Source organism: Mustela nigripes, chromosome 12, assembly GCF_022355385.1.
Source record: "Mustela nigripes isolate SB6536 chromosome 12, MUSNIG.SB6536, whole genome shotgun sequence".
In the NCBI taxonomy this organism is placed as follows: domain Eukaryota; kingdom Metazoa; phylum Chordata; class Mammalia; order Carnivora; family Mustelidae; genus Mustela; species Mustela nigripes.
In genome coordinates this window covers 122,007,788-122,023,083 of record NC_081568.1, presented here as the reverse complement: position 1 = coordinate 122,023,083, position 15,296 = coordinate 122,007,788, and the positions used below count along the sequence as shown (strand labels likewise).

The 15,296-nt window shown below is 32.8% G+C and overlaps 1 long non-coding RNA gene across 1 annotated transcript in view; it reads left to right on the top strand.

The window, feature by feature from the left end:
- Positions 1-15,296, top strand: part of LOC132028007 (uncharacterized) — a 262,344-nt gene that overhangs the window by 22,967 nt on the left and 224,081 nt on the right. The window lies entirely within an intron of this gene.

The window sequence follows — 15,296 nt, the reverse complement described above, 5'->3', positions numbered from 1 at the left end:
AGAAGTGATTCTAGAAAATATCAATAAGGTAAGGGGTAAGAATAGCAAGAAAGAAGCCAACAGTGAGTGGAAATTGAAGTTCATCCAGGTGGGGAACTCTGGAATATAGTAAAAGCATCTTAGAATGGTATCAGTTAAAGCATAGGAAACTAGTATGTTCATCTACTCTCTCCCATTAGTCATTAGTTGGGTCTTATTTGAGACAATAAGTCTGATACTTTTAGCTTGTCCTGACTGAAAATAACTTTGCTCCTCTAGCAAGAAAAGCAAAGTGTAAAATGTCCCTCAGATAGAAAGTTGTATGTTCCTTAGAGGCATTCTTCATTGTAAAATGTGAGTGTGGATGGGGATTTGGGCAGAGGCAACAGTATGGGCTACAATGTTGATTTGATACTCAGTGAACATGTGAGGTATACAAAATCTTCAAATTGCTTAGATTTTAACATCTATCATCAAGTAGAATAATGATTTTCTTAAATACATGAATTAGTATAAAATTGAAAGTACATATAAATCATTTAAGTTAAAAAATGGAACAATTCTAGATGGGAAACAAAAGTAACAACAACAACAAAAATAAAATGCAGGATAACTTCTGAATAAAATGTTGCATTTAGGTAGTAAAGTTTTCTCACTTTGTACAATATTGTCATTTGGGACTGGATAACTTTTGAAGTGGAGAGTAAGAAAATTAATAGCACTTGAAGCTTAATCCATTCTTTATCCTACACTGAGTTTGAAGAAAACACCTTGAGTTTTTCCTCTAAGCCAAGAGTATGTGAAATATTAAGCAACAATATGAAAAGAAAGAGATTTTTGGTCAACTTACGTTTGCTTAACAAAAATAAGTAAAACTGCCAACTCAAATACTTCGGGGCAAAAACTGATTGGACATACAAGGAACATGGGTTCATGGCGTCATCTTCATTCAGAATGACTTACAGTATAAATGTATACTGAATTTGCTAGATAGCTGACTTCTGTATAGTTTGAGTATCTCTTAGCATTGTCAAGTTGACACACAGTATTAACGATTACAGAGGATAACATCATCACTCCTGTGATGGACTAGGTACTTAAGAGTTTGTGGGTTGAAGGACTAATGCTAACTTAAGGTTAGGTCATCTTTTAAAAATATTTTATATTGAGGAACACCTCCTAAAATAGCAATCATAATGAAAATTACATTTTGAGCATTTCACTTGTATTTGCTTCTATGGAACTTGCCACAGATGATTTTCTGCTTTGATAAGGTTTGGGGCTCCATGGAAAAGAAACTTTTAAAGTTGAAGATTATTCTAACAAAGAAAGAACAACTGTACTTATGTGACTTTAAACAGTTTTTGAAATGTTTGAAAATAACAAAGGTATTACCATACTATAACAACCAACTATCAAACCAAGTACACTCAAGAAAAAAGGGGAAATAAAACTTAGAGATAAAAGTTAATATTTATGAGTGTGTGTGGCAGAGTGATACTTTTGTTCTGCTGAAATATAAGACTATTATATATATTTTCTTTTAATATACTAAAAAATGATCAAGTTCTACATTTTTTTTACTTAGAGAAAACTATTAAGTCCATGAGACTAAAAAATTTAGAACAGGAAATTCTAGAAAATGAAGTATGAAATAAAAATCTTGTACTGTTTGAAAAATCATATTTAACTTATTTCACAATTACAAAAAATCATTGTAGTCTAATTTGAAATTCCAAAGTGAAATAAACTCTTTAGAGGTTTCACTTCAATTTCTTTCCATTTTAAATAAAGAGACTGAAGTTTTCAATATTTGCTCCCAATATCAGATGGATAATTAATAGCACATCCAGAACTGACAGTCACAGCTTTTGAGTCAACATCCTATATCCTTCCCTTCTGTTTTTTTTGTTTGTTTGTTTGTTTTGTTTTGTTTTTCCTTTCCAAAGAACTCATTTTGGTGCTCTAATAAACTTATGTTTACAAAATTATTATTGTGAGGTATCTATCTAGAAGGAGTCAATAACCAGACAAAGAGAAATTTATTAGATACTTCCCTATGGATTTTATCCCCCAACAATGAGCCCTTCTAATGGTTTCCATCTCTTTTCTTGCTTGGAGTTTGCAAGTTAGTTGTGACTTAAATCACACCTAACTCAGTCTTCATTTTAGGATAGGCACCAAAAATAGTCTATTAAATTTATCTCTGGGGGAAAAAAAAATAGAGAAGTAAAAAAAAGATAAAAGATAACACAGAGTGTCTAAATGCTAAGTTTTAAGAAGAGATTAATTCAATATCCCTTTCACTAAGTCTTTTATTAGGATAATCATTGTTAATATAAGAAATGTGGCCATCTCCTTTATTTTTATTTGTAATTCATACTTGTTAATATCATCTATTTTTTTAATTTAATTTTAATTCCAGTATAGTTAACATACAGTATTATATTGGTTTCAGGTGTACAATAGAGTGATACAACAATTCTGTACATCACCCAGGGCTTGTTACCAGACATTCACACCTTGATTCCCATTCCCTATTTCACCCATCCCTGTACCATTCTCCCACTGGGTAACCATCAGTTTGCTCTCAATAGTTCAGAGTCTGTTTCTTGATTTGTCTCATTCTTTTTTCCCCTTTGCTCGTTTATTTCTTATATTCCACATATGAATAAATCATATAGCATTTATCTTTTTTTTAAAGATTTTATTTATTTATTTGTCAGAGAGAGAGAGGAAGCGAGAGCGAGCACAGGCAGGCAGAGAGGCAGGCAGAGGCAGAGGGAGAAGCAGGCTCTCTGCTGAGCAAGGAGCCCGATGTGGGACTCGATCCCAGGACGCGGGGATAATGACCTGAGCTGAAGGCAGCTGCTTAACCAACTGAGCCACCCAGGCGTCCCTGGCATTTATCTTCTAAGTGACTTACTCTCCCTAGCTTTCTAGCTCCATCGATGTCATTGCAAATGGCAAGATTTCTTTCATTTTTATAGCTGAGTAATGTTCACACACACACACCCCACTCATCTTTATCCATTCATCAATCACTGGACTCTAGGGCTGCTTCCACAATTTGGCTATTGTAAATAATGCTGCTGTAAACATAGGGTTGCATGTATCCCTTTGAATTAGTATTTTTGTATTTTTGGAAAAAATATCCAGTAGCGCCAATGCTAGAGCCTACGGTAGTTCTATTTCTACATTTGTGAGGACGCTCCGTACTGTTTTCCAGAGTGGTTACACACCAGTTTGCGTTCCCACCAAGAGCATGAGTGTTCCTTCCTTTTTCTTCATAGCCTCACCAACACCTGCTGTTTCTTGTGGTTTTGATTTTAAGCATTCTGATAGATATGAAGTGATACCTGACTGTGGTTTTGCCTTGCATTTACTGATGATGAGTGATACTGAGCATTTTTACATATGTCTGTTGGCCATCTCTGTGTTTCTTCATATCTTCTCATTTTTTAAAAGGGATTATTTGTTTCATGGAGTTGAGTCATGCAAATTATGTATTTTGATACGAACCCTTCATCAGATATGTCATTTGCAAATATCTTCTCCCATTCAGTAAGTTACGTTTTAGTTTTGTTGATTGTTTTTAAATATCACATAAATTTGTCTAAAAATCTTTTCTGCTTTTTAAAAATTTTTATTTTAAAAATTTTATTTTAAAAATATCTAGTTATTCATAATTGCTTTCATAGTTTAGTCTTCTAAATGTCATAAATCTCCTCAACAATTCCAATATCTGATAATAATGTATTCATCAACAAACGTCTTAACTGTTTTATTTTTCTCTAGGTTAAGAAGAACATAAAGATATTAAGAGAAAATGTGTTGTTATTCATATTTTATACATATGCCCCCTACACATTTATAACCTGTTATAGGTTATAATTTTTCTAAGACCATAGCTTCAGACACTACATGTGCAATATCCCATTGTTATCCAGAGATCTTGGTTTTTAATGAAATATTACAGGTGTCATCTACGTTGAAAACATTTTAAAATTTGCACACAATAAAATTGTTTTTTCCATGTATAATTTTATAAATTTGGACAAATGCTGTATCAAGATAAAAAAATAGTCATGTAACTCCAAAAACTTTGCTGTAATAAAATTTTCCCTGAGCCTCTTAATCCTTGGCAACCTGTTAAAGACAAGCCATTTAAAGAATACATTTTTGTGCTTGATACTGATGAGAGACTGTTAAAAGGATGTAGTGGTGACTTTTACATGTTACTATAAACCTAAGGAAAAGTTCAGGCAAGCATTTTATTACACACCCTGTCATATTTTAATTGCAAATTGCAATTTGGTTTCATGTAATTTTCTTAACTTAAATATAAATTGCTCATTTACACATAAAACCTCAGGATCACAAATGTTACGGAGTTAAGAGAAAGTATTTTATCGTGAAATTGGTTTTATTTTTTTTTTTAAGATTTTATTTATTTATTTTACAGAGATCACAAATAGAGAGTCAGACAGACAGAGAGGGGAAAGGGGGCTCCCCACCGAGTAAAGAGCCTGATGCGGGGCTCGATCCCAGGACTCTGAGATCATGACCTGAGCCGAAGGCAGAGGCTTAAACCCACTGAGCCACCCAGGCACCCCATGAAATTGATTTTAAGTATTAGCAATTACTAACGTAATCTTCCAATTTGGAAAGAGATAGTTCACAGAATAAGGAGAAATAGAGAAACAAGGAAAATAGGACACTGTTTTAGGACATTATTTAATCAAAAGAGATATCTTCCTGATTATTCTGTGCTTTTGTTTGCCAGGAAATACATAGAATATTTATGTACTTGTGAAAGCTGGAAAGAGCTATGATATCCCAGGGTAATAAAGCATATAAATGATAAATATATTTCATTCAGTTGCAGTATACTTTTTTTTTACCAATGTTGTGGAAAACAGATGGAAATTCAATCTTTTCTGCAATGTTTATCACCTAGAGTCAAATATATCAAGGAGTAATTTCTAATCAAGAATCAACATTACATAGCTTCTCTTTTAATGGAACTTAATTCTTTCAGAAAATGAGTTAATCGATTTTCTCTTTCATAAAGACAAATTTTCATGGCCTTAAAATTTTAAATATTAAACGGTAATATACTTACAAACAAGTTATTTTAACTCAAACAGAGCCTTTTTTCTTGGGGACAGCATGCAAGTAAATACATCTTGAATTATGTGTTGTGATGAGTTTATCTAAAAATTTTTTTTGGTGTGGTGTTGTTCCCATATGTGCCATACCATCTTCAAGAGCTGACAGAAAAATTGTTTTTACATACTTAAAAAATTAAAATTTCCTAGCAGTGGCCAGAATTATGCTAAAAATACTTGAAATATTCTTCCCTTCTGCTGTTTTTCTTTCCATATGTATGTCTTAGAAGTCTGTTTATCATCACATGAATCTCTCTGGAAATGTAGAAAAATGCAAAATCTAAATGCCCATGTAGCTTTAAAAACCATTTGGAGATCTCTTTTTGTCATAGTGTAAATTGGTTAATCAAAGTATTAATACAGAAATATCACAATTGTTCTTCCTGAGTCCTTATGACTTTTTATGATTGAGTAAGGCCTTGGTTCAAATAACCTAAGTTACCAACTGCATGTAAACACGTCAAAAGAGTTATTAAAATTTAGCTCTATGCTTCTGAACATACATTTCAGATTCTGTGGCCCTTGGAGATTATGGGGATACCTTGAAAGAAATCAGAAAACATCTGGCTGGGAGGTTTAGAAGATTCTCTTGGCATTTAGAATATTTAGAAGAGTCTTCAGGCATTTATAAAATTCCTTTGATATCATGATGTCTAATGAGTATTAAGGCTATGTATATCCTCTATCCTAATTCCCTAGTGGACATAATAAACAGGGCTTTCAGGAAGAAAAAAGGCAAGATTTCATTCATATTGCAATTACATTTTAATCCTCTACCCATTACCATAAACCCCTTATCATTTAAAATAATTGGGATAAATATATTTGAGAAAATTAGTCTGCCCCTGTATCATATACCTTAGAAATGTTTGTTACCTTAGAAATGTTTGTTAATTAACTCTACATTTTTGATCCAGACTCCTTTTCAAATATTAAGCATCAAGAAATCATACAGTTGCCCAGAAATTAGAGTCTAGTTTACATTACAAATAAGGCAAATTAAATACACAAAGGCAAAATGGTAACAGATGCACAAGTAACAATGAGGGAGATCTGTTAATGGATTAAAAAGTCAGTTGTTGGGATGCCTGGCTGGCTCAGGCAGTAGCAAATGCAACTGTTGATCTTGGGGTTGTGAGTTGGACCCCCATGTTGGATACAGAAATGACTTAAAATCTTGAAAAAAAAATCAGTTGTCATATATAGTTTGAACCACATGAAATTGCTTTTATCAATGATTTTTGGCTGAAAAAATTTTTTTTAGAGATTTACTTATTTTACAGAGACAGAGTGAGAGTGGGGAGAGGGGTAGAGGGAAAGAATCTTCAAGCTGATTTCACACTGAGCACACAGCCCAATGTGGGGCTCAATCCCATGACCCATGAGATCATGGCCTGAGCCCAAATCAAGAGTTGGATATTTAACTAAGCCACCGAGGTATCCTGAAAGCAACAATTTTATGCGTGCATTAGTTTTTCATTATTGCTATAAACAAATTATCACAAAATTGAATGGCTTAAAACAATATAAATTTATTATATTATGGTTTTTGAGGTCAGAAATCTGAAATGGATCTCACTGACTAAAAGCAAAATGTCAGCAGGGCTGTGTTCCTTCTAGAAGCCCTAGAGAGGAATCCATTTTCTTGCCTTTCCCAGCATTCAAAGGCCCTCTGCATTCTTTGACTCAGGACCACTTCCTCCATCTTCAAAGGTAACAGCATAGCATCTTTAAATCTCCTGACTCTCTTCAGACTCATCTTTCCAATTTCAAGAACCCTTGCGAGCACACTTGGATAATCTAGGATCCTCTCTCCATCTAAAAGTCAGCTGATTAGTAAGCTTAATTCCACCTGTGAAATAAGGTATTTGGGGTCTCAGCTTTTGGTATTTTTCCTCTAATGTGTACCTGTGGATTTCTGGTATCTTATTCCACTGGGGTAGTAAAGTGGTAGTGTGGATTGTCACTTAAATCTAACCATTGCAATATTTTTCTGAATAAGAGCACATAGGTGAAGATTATAGAAATCAAAGTATTGCACTTTGGACTTTAGATTTTTTTTTCTGTCACTCAAGTATCATCTGGACTTATATAAAATATTACATAGGAGAGCACCCACCTTTGCAAAGCATTGTTTCCCCAATGGCGCAGTTATTAAATCTTCAGCAGATCGTTCCATCATTCTATCAGACCATCTACTTTGGGTGATATTAATACCAGTAAAGCCAATTTGAATGAATTCTTTGCCTTACTTGTATGTTATGAAACAAATTCCTTAATATGAAAAGCATATTGCTGAGGCTCAGTGATGAGTCAGGTATGTACATACATAAGTGTATCAACCAGTTTCCTCCCTACTTTTATTTTATATAAGGTTTGTATAGAATAGTTAATTTCATAATTTTGGCCACTTTTTCATGTATTATGATGTTCTAGCTTACAGACTTGGGTCTCATATCTAAAGTGAACTACTAAATAGAAGAATACCTTGTAGCCCTTGTCTTCTGGCTCTAAGTGCATTTCTCTGTGTGATACCAGAGTTGATACCAACAGAATGGCTTAAATGCTAATAATAATTGCAATGTATTACCACATTGTGGGATAATAAATAAAATTTTATATTTTCATTGGATATGGATAGTTATTACTGATCTTTCAATATTTTTAGATTTCAAATGAAAATATAAGATGTGATACAGCAGAAAATAATTTATTATTCTATATGAAAAAAGTGTTTTGAATTTCCTGTCAGTTTCAAGAAGTTATATTCCCAAAGTCATATACTTTGGGAAATTTTGCTGACAGAATTTATCTCTCCCAGTTAGCCTGCTTGAGCAAAAGATGTGATGTATTAAATAAAAAGAGATAATTCTAATGAGATATAATAACTGAAAATGAATTGTAATACCTGTTTACATAAAATTTCAATGCTTCAAATTTTTCCTGTAATATGACTAAAAAATTATTATTCTCAGTGAGATGGATCAAAGTGCACAAATCATTTAGCTTCCATTTGCCATATAGAATAAATATCCAAAAGTGAAAATTAAACAATGAAAACAAGTTAAAAATTTAAAAAGCATCTATACAAATAAATTGATACAGAGAGTCCTGTTCCTTTTTCTTGCAATTCATGTCAGATTTACACTGGCTGAATGTGGTATCTTGTATTAAATACTGGAACAGAAGAAAAGGAGTGGGAACACTGAGAAAATCCATACAGAGTCTGTAATTTAGTTAACAGTATGAGACTAATGTTAATTTATTAGCACTGAAAAATCTACCATGCTTCTATAAGATGATAACATTAGAGGAACATAATTACATTTATAACTCATTTATAAATCCAAAATAATTTTAACTTAAAAAATAATCTTCAACCTAATTTATATATGTTTGATGTAAGTGGGCAAATAAATTCATTAACTCATACAAATAATTTTCCATTTATTTTCAGCTAGACATAAAGAGTTCCATTCTGTATGTAAGAACAACAATGCTAAATCTTTCACAATTAAATGTCTTCTATTGAGAATAATTAAGGACACAGTGAAGTAAATTTAGATAAAATGTAAGAAAATAGCTATGCATTTATGATTTATTGAATATGGACGTGATTTATAGTGATAGTGTTGATGCAGATGGTAAAATTATCTGTTTCTCTGGGAAGGTCCTCTAAGTACAGATGCTATAGAGAAGGTCCATTATATGCATACATCTAAGATAATTCCCTTGGTTGTAAACATTCTTTATCAAAATACAATTTTTATTTTATATGAGTCTCCCAACACTGAGAATATTTGATCTGTCAAAACATCTGATGCAAATTTAAACAGAAAAGTGATACTTTGGGCACATTTAGTTTTATAATAACATGGTCAGACACAGAGAAGTTGCTTTTGGATACCAAGTGACAAATATTAGGAAATACAGCTTTTTAAAATGCATTTTAAAAACTATAGTGAGGAGGGGGTACCTGGGTTGCTCAGCCAGCTGAGGATCTGACTCTTGAATTCAGCTCAAGTCATGATCTCAGTGTCCTGTGCATAGGACTCCCACACTCAGTAGGGAGTCTGCTTGAAGATTCTCTCTCTCTCTCTCTCTCCCTCTGCCCTTCCCCCAGCTCATGTGCTCTCTCTTTCTCTCTCTCACACTCTCTCTAAAATAAATAAATCTTAAAAAAAAAAAAACAAACTGAAGTGAGATATTGATACATTTCTGAAAAGAAATTAAAACTGTCAGAAATATAGTCTGACCTCTTAAGGAAAGCAAATGATTTAACTTCATCAGTAAATGATGCTCATAGCCCATATATTTAAAAGATAACTCTTCAGAGTTAGGAAAAATTGTATGCTTTCATAGAGTTCAAAATCAGTCCTCTCATTACAGGACTTAAATCTTTGGCTGCCTTGTTAGAATCACTTAGAATAAGAATACATTGTAAAGGAAAACCATTTAAAGGAATATTTCACTATGCTTAGAGTAAGCCAATATAGGAGCTGTGATACTTAAATGGAAATCAATGGAGAAGTGATTGGTGGAGAAATACATATGCCTTCTTTAAGATCACAACAAAAAGCCTCAAAGCTTAGTAGCTGTTGAAAACCTTGCAAAAGAAAAAACTAAAAACTAAAAACAACATCTTCAGAAAGAGACAACTCAAATGTGGTAATCACCTGTAATATGACAAGATAGACACGTAAGTGTTAATTGAAACAAGCCAGTTTTTTATGTTAGCTATTTCATATGCAAAGCACATGCCAAAAGAAGGCACTTTACTAGAGATGCGAACCATAGAGAGCTCACAAAGAGGCACTAAGGCCCTAGTTCAGAGGCCTGCTCTTAAAATGGCTGTCACTACCAAAATTTTTTGTGTACTGTAGAACCCCTGCTTTATCAGCCAGAATCTTAAGGCACTGCAAATTTACTATTGCATTAACAGTATTCTAGAATACTGTTTCATATTCTAATTTATATGGGAGCCTAAATGTTGTGATTCAATTAAAAAAAATTCTGCCACATCTGCTTCCTCATCTGAAAATAAAATAATAATTGCCCCAAAGTAATTCATATGCATATATATGAATGCATAAGCTTTTTCTTTTTTAAATCAATTTAAAGTTTTGTTATCCATATCATTGGTAAAGGTAACTTAAATTTGCTAAAAGCAAGAACTCTTTCAAAGAACAACAAATTACGTAGGTCGACGAGTCTTAGCTTTCACCACGTTAAAATGAGTAAAAAGAGGCTTCAGGAACACTTAGGTATGAAGCTTAAGGTCTTATTATTTATCAGTAAGTGGCTGAACAAGGTAAGTAACTTAGAACTCCTGACAACGATGCCATTTTTCTTTGCATTTAAGCATCCTACTCTGTTTGCTTTTTGTCAGCTGTGAGCATGAACTTTCTGGATCTTTTTGCATAACTTTGTTTTGACATAGAAATGTAAGTGTGCCACTTGACAGAATGAGCCAGAAGCAGAAGTCTTTGACAAGCCCAATTTTCATTTACAAGAAAAGAAAGCAGGCCATCAATAATAAAGTGACTGAAAACAGTTTCAAGTAGCTCTTTCTATTGTTACTGCTTGTTGTTGTACCTGTCAATAGGGATATAGACAAACTTCTTTATAGCCACTTGGAATAGTTATTTTCTATGTGGTAAAGCCACTACTGAAATAGTTAGGTTAGTTTGCTTTATTTAACTGTTGATTTTTAGAGATTGCTTTTTAAATTTAATTTGTTTTATAATTACATAAAATATTTACATGAAACCAAAGTCCTCAAAGCAAGGTAACATAAAATTTTAGCTTTATTTAATATGTCACTTCTAATTCCTACTAAGCCTTATAATAATTTTTTAAATTGTGCTTTTGTTTTCCACTGTTAATATAATGAAATTCAATGTGTATAAATCTATACAGTATCCCCTGTCAACTTTATTATTGACGTATATAATACAAAATTTATATATATTTATTTATATATATATATATATTTATTTATTTATTTAAAGATTTTAATTTATTTGACAGAAAGAGACAGTGAGAAAGGGAACACAAGCAGGGGGACTGGGGGAGGGGGGAGGGAGACTCAGACTTCCTGCTGAGCAGGGAGCCCAATGCTGGGCTGGATCCCAGGACCCTGGGACCATGACCTGAGCTGAAGGCAGACGCTTAATGACTGAGCCGCCCAGGTGCCCCCTAAAATATATTTTATAATATATACTATAATATGAAAAATACCATAGTATACACCTTTTTTCCATCTTGCTTCCTGATTTAATGAATATCCTTGTGATCCACTCCATAGAAATATACAGAAGTGGTCCTTACTATTTTTTAGGGCTGAATAGGCTGAGTAACTTCCATTACATGGATAGACAATACCTTAATTTAAACAGTCGCCTCAAAAGACATTTAATGTTTCTGATATAGTGTCATTAAAAAATGTATAGTGAATAGTCTGATGCATATAACTTGTTTGTATTTTTCAATTTTGTAAAAATTACTGGACATATTATTACTGGTTGGAAGTGGTAAATGCATAAGCACTTTTGCTAAATATTGGCAAATTTTTCTCTGGAGGTTTGTATTGTCTTACATTCCATAACATTGGCATTTCTGCCATTTTGATAGGAAAGATCGATATTTTAACATTGCTAATTTTTCATCTTATTTTCTTTGAAAATTGATAATGTTTTTATGTGATTAAGAGCTCTTTGCACTTCTTTTTCCTCTTAGCCATTCTCTTAAATTTTCTAGCTAATTTTCTAATGGAGTTATTGGCCCATTTATTTTCTATTTTTAGAAGATATTTAGTATTAGATGGGGATACAAATTATAAATATTCTTTTTCGCATTAGTCATTTTTAAAATTGTGGTTTTTATTTAAAGTATCTTGTTTTTTCCATTTTTTTAAGTAATTAAATTTGTCAATTTTTCCTTTGTTGTTTCTGAATTCTTGAAGTTTTTGTCAGTTCTAGTTATAGAGTTATTTATGCATATGTTCTACTAGTACTTACATATGTACTTTTTTTTTAACATTTAAACTTCTCATACATTTTGGATTCTTTTTTTTTAAAGTTTTTATTTATTTATTGGACAGAGAGATCACAAGGAGGCAGAGAGAGAGAAGGAAGCAGGCTCCCCGCTGAGCAGAGAGCCTGATGCGGGGCTCAATTCCAGCACCCTGGGATCATGACCTGAGCCAAAGGCAGAGGCTTAACCCACTGAGCCACCCACGCGCCCCATACATTTGGATTCTTAATTGTTTACCAGTGTTTTCATAGGACGATTTTCTTGATTTTTCCATCACTAGTCCTTCCAGAACTTTTATTGAAATGTCAACAAATTTTTCAACTTACTTGATATATATTTTTCATGTATTAAATGTCCATATTTTTCTAATTTCAGTTTTGATATCCTTTTATAATAATTTATCTATCTAGGCAATACCAGACTTTTAGGAATGGGAGAGCTCTCTCCAACTTCTTTCTTTCGGTTTTTCTTAGCTTCTTTTTTTCCTGTGTGTATGTGTGTGTTTTCTTTTTCAAATCTAATACTTTATCATTTTGACCAACTACAGAGAAAGGGCAAACACACAATCAGTGGCCTTTTCATTGAGATCGCTGTCTTAGTAAGAATTGACATCTTTAATTTGTTGACTTTTCCCATCCATGAGTATTAGATTTATTTCCATTTAATCTACTCTATCTTTGCTTTTTAGGAGTATTGTGTAGTTTTCCTGACTAGGTTTTATATCTTATTGCTAAGTTTACTTGTGTATTTCTTCTCTTTTCTTTTTCTTCTATCTTTTCTATCCTTCTTTCTCCTTCTTTATATTTGATAGAAATCTCTATTCTTAGGGTGGTTAGAATTATTTTAACCAAAACAGGATAATGGAATTCTGTCTATTAAATAAGGAGGCTTTGTAAATGAATAAGAAATCCTTTTTTTTTTTTTTTTTAGTTTTGGAAAATAATGCCCTTGAAGATTTGTAAGGAGACATTTATAGTTTCAGGAAGATTTTTTAATGTTTTCCCAAATGTAAAGCAACTTACTATAAGAACCTAGTTTTCCCCTTTGCATACAGAAATTTCTTCCTTAGGTACTCTTTCAAAAGTCCCCATATTTATCTGAAATGTTTACTCGTAGTGAAAAGGTACACCTTTTTTCTTTGGTAGTCTCCTGAAGACTATTAGATTTTAAATACAAAGTGCTGCTACTTAGAGAAATTTCTTCCTTAGGTACTCTTTCAAAAGTCCCCATATTTATCTGAAATGTTCACTTGTAGTGAAAAGGTACACCTTTTTTCTTTGGTAGTCTCCTGAAGACTATTAGATTTTAAATACAAAGTGCTGCTACTTAGAGTTCTTGTTGATCCAATAACATTTTCAAGGGGATTTAAGTCTATACATCTAACTGTAAACCATTCCTTAACCTAAAATTCATAGCTTCCTATATATTTAGCTCTTATAGGGGCTCAATTTGACAATTATAAACTTCCGTGGAGTGTGTGTAAACATCAACCTTTTCTAGGACCCTTCTTAGACCTGTACCGGACTGTGTTCTCCCATGTTTAATACAAATAAGTTTTTGTGTATAATAAGTCATTTATTTGATTACTGTGTGGTGTGAATTTGAGTTCCATCTGGAGAACAGACTAGTTTATAAGCAAAATATTGCTTAAATGTGTTAAGTTAGGCAGATATTTAAAAAAAACTCTCATTAGAATTCGTAAAATCTTACAGAATCATAATAAAAGTGGAGGAAAACCCTCAGGATTAAATAATATTTATTTTTAAATGGACTGATTAAGTCAGCAGAATGATTATATATGTTTTCTAAATTACATGTGGTTAGAAGGAAAAACAGGATACATTAAAATTTACCTTTACATGATCAACTGATGTTACATTTTTCTTAACTGTAAGCAGGGCAAGGCTCTCGGTATTCTGGTTACATGGGAGTCTCTCTTGGCTTCTAGTGTATCGGCCAGATGTACAGCCTGCTAATGGAAGGAAGAGGGCATAAATTACTGTATAATGTTAGTGTTCATGAACTACCCAATTTAGAACTGTATGTTGAAATCCTAAAACAATGAGATTAGATGCTGCCTTTGCAAGTTCTGATTAGTGGAAACATGCCCAGAATTTCGTCACTTACTTTGCCTTGTGCAATGACCACTTCATTTGGTATGCAGTTTGTCTCTTAATATGCTTGTAAAATCCATCTACTTTCTGAAAGCTATTTGAGCTCAGGTGCTCTCTAAAGCATGAATCTTCTTTTGATCTATGGCCCCATGTGCGAGGAACATTTGTTTACATGCCACACAAACTTCTCTGAGATAGTAACAGTGGGAACCAAATTTCTATTGTAGCTATCAGAATCAAAAGGTGGGGTGGGGCATGGGGGTGGTTGTTGAAGAAAAGAATAGGAATAAGCTAAACATCTTTAACTTTATCCTCTTGACTCCATGTGCCTTTATCCACAAAAGCCAATTCATATCCTTTCCATTCTTCTCAATTACTTAGTCCGCTTTCTCGTCTTCCACTTTGTTCTCATAAAATGTTTTGCTTAACCTTAGCATAATCATCCCTCTCCAGTAATTCAAAATAATTAATTTGATAACTGGCTCCATTCATACTTCCTTTATCCTATTTAGAGAAAGACCTATTTGTGTTTCTTTTTGAGACTGAACATAAAGGCCAAGGATTTTTGTATAGTTCATTCTATAGGTGCCAAAGTTTCCTCAAAGTTTAAACATGAATACATTTGTTCTAATAAATAAGCTGTTGTTCTGGGCAGACACCATAAAGCAAAGCACACAGTAGAATGTTGATTTTTTTTCTATTCTTTTTGATCAAAATAAGTCATGAGCAAGTTTTTTTTTTTTTTTTTAAGTATTTCTGACAGAATAGCAGTATTTTCTCTGAGGCCAGAATTCCAGAAAAGACTCCTTTCCTGTCTCACAGTGCAAACTTAAAAAATGATTTTGCAGTCTGTTTTGAGCTACCTTTTGATTGAATTTGGCATATTACATAGCAGATAATTGGTCTATCTGCTGTGAATACCAGAATCTCAATACATGCTTAGGTTTAAGTGCAAATATTTAAATTTATCCTACCATTTCACACACATCCGTGTAAG